Genomic DNA, 2,256 nt, shown 5'->3' on the forward strand with positions numbered 1-2,256 from the left:
TGCAATCTAGGGGCGATGGTCATGGTCCCTAAGTAGATAACCACACGAGGTCAGGGAGGATGAGTGGCCAGGAAAAGCCTCTCTCAGAGGGGACAATTCAGCCCAGACCTGGCTGATGTGAGGGACAGGCCTGCCTCGGGGTCCTCGACCGTGGCGGCTCACTGGACTCCCAGGGGCAGCTCTGAAAGCTTCTGACCGCTGGGCCCCTCCCCAGGGGTTCTGACGGGACGGGGCTGGGGTGCCGCCTGGACAACGAGATTTTAAATTCGGTCCAGGTGATCCTGATGTGCAGCCAAAGGTGAGAACCCCTTGCCCTGCAGTTTTCCCAAGTGCCTGTCCATGTAATTTGTCTGGCATCCTGGGCTGGGCGGCAACCCTCTAGAGATGTCTAGAGAGATGTTCAGGAGACGAAGTCTGAGCTCTGAGCTTGGCGCTGAGAGCCCCCCACTACTGACCGCAGCCACGCCCTCACGGGACCATCTGCCGCTTCGGGACACGCTGACGCATCTCTGTCCTCAGCCTGGGAAGCGCCGCCTTCCTCCCAGTGAGGTCGAGGGCATGCTCCTAGGCTGATCACGGAGCCTGAAGGGCCCCACTGCTGGGGGCTTAGGATCTGTTTCCTCGCTCCCCTCGGCTCCTTGGCCAGAGCCCCTGGGCCACCCTGTCCACGCGTCCTGCCCGACCAGACCCTAGGCTCTCCAACCACATGGCACCGTTTTGATGTAACATTTTAGATTTGAAGCTACAGTATCATAGAATACCCAAGGACCCTGCTCCCATAGTCACTTCAGTGAGAGGGAAGCACTGAAATGCTGAGTAGGGGCAGGTACAGAGAACTTCCATCACTGCTGATGGAAGAGTTTAAAATACACTGTAAAGACGTTGAGAAAATATCATGCCTGCGCATGTTGGAACTGAGTACTTGTACAGGATGGAACATCTTTCAGCAGGTCTCAAGAAACTGGGAGCAAGGGCGCCTGGGTGGCTCAGTCGTTAAGCGTCTGCCTTCGGCTCAGGTCGTGATCCCAGGGTCCTGGGATCGAGTCCCACATCGGGCTCCCTCCTCGAGGGGAAGCCTGCTTCTCCCTCTCCCGCTCCCCCTGCTTGTGTTCCCTCTCTTGCTGTCTCTCTCTGTCAAAATAAATAAATAAAATATTAAAAAAAAAAAAAAGAGGGGCGCCTGGGTGGCTCAGTCGTTAAGTGTCTGCCTTCAGCTCGGGTCATGATCCCAGGGTCCTGGGATCAAGTCCCGCATCAGGCTCCCTGCTCGGCAAGAGGCCTGCTTCTCCCTCTCCCATTCCCCCTGCTTGTGTTACTGCTCTCGCTCTCTCTCTCTCTCTGTCAAATAAATAAATAAAATCTTTAAAAAAAAAAAAAAAGAAACTGGGAGCAAAAGTATTTCTTAGGCTTTGGGTTCAGAGTCTTGATACCCTTCCTCAGAAGGCATTTCATATGCCTCATTGTCAGGATCAACGGGCATATCTTCCAGAATTCCTTCCTGTGGGCCTCCCTCCTTCACCCTTGCCCAGCTGATCCTTTTTGCCAAAGCCAGTGGCAGCTGCGATGCTCCCTGCTCCCTCCATGGCCTTCTGCGCTACTGCTGTCACCCCCGTGACCACCGCGTCACCAACATTTGTCACTTGCTCTTTGGTCTTCTCAGCCACTGTTGTCACACCATGAACCACTCCGTCCTTGGTTTTGGAGCCTACACAGAGAACACCTTCTTTTGTCTTTCCTGCTGCCTCTGCCACACCCTGTTTGGTTTTTTCAGCAGCAGCCACGACTCCCTCCTGGGCCTTTGAAAGTCCTTTCATGGATACATCCATGGCTAATGAATTCCTTTACACCACACCCCTCTCTCGGGTCCCCTTCTCGTCGTCGTGGTCTTCCTCCTCTTCCTCTTTCTCCTCCTCCTTCTCCTCCGCTCACCGCCCCCGCCACCCAACCACCTGGCATCCCATAGGGTTTGCCTCGTCCTAGTTGAGGGAATACCAAATCTACCCAGCCTCTGCTGGGCACAGCTGTCCCCACACCTGCCAAAGGTGGCAGGGTTGTGACCCGCTCCGAGAGATCCTTGTTCCATCCCTCCTCCCAGGTTTCCTCCTCCGGACTCGTCTTGTGGAGTCTGACTTCCCTCTCTCCTATCGTACCCTTAGCCCTGCCCTGCAGGCCAGGCCCTGGGATAGGGGACATTGCACACTTGTGTTCTCTAAGGCATGGGTGTGCCAGAAGACACCCCTATCCCTGCTGAAGAAT

General features: G+C 55.3%; 1 pseudogene; it reads right to left on the minus strand.

Annotated features, from left to right (window-relative positions):
- Positions 1-1,402: 1,402 nt before the first annotated feature.
- LOC118025097 lies at positions 1,403-1,826 on the minus strand (annotated as a pseudogene).
- Positions 1,827-2,256: the final 430 nt, after the last annotated feature.

The sequence above is a fragment of the Mirounga leonina genome, unplaced genomic scaffold (genome assembly GCF_011800145.1).
Source record: "Mirounga leonina isolate KUSES-001 unplaced genomic scaffold, KU_Mleo_1.0 Mir_200, whole genome shotgun sequence".
In the NCBI taxonomy this organism is placed as follows: domain Eukaryota; kingdom Metazoa; phylum Chordata; class Mammalia; order Carnivora; family Phocidae; genus Mirounga; species Mirounga leonina.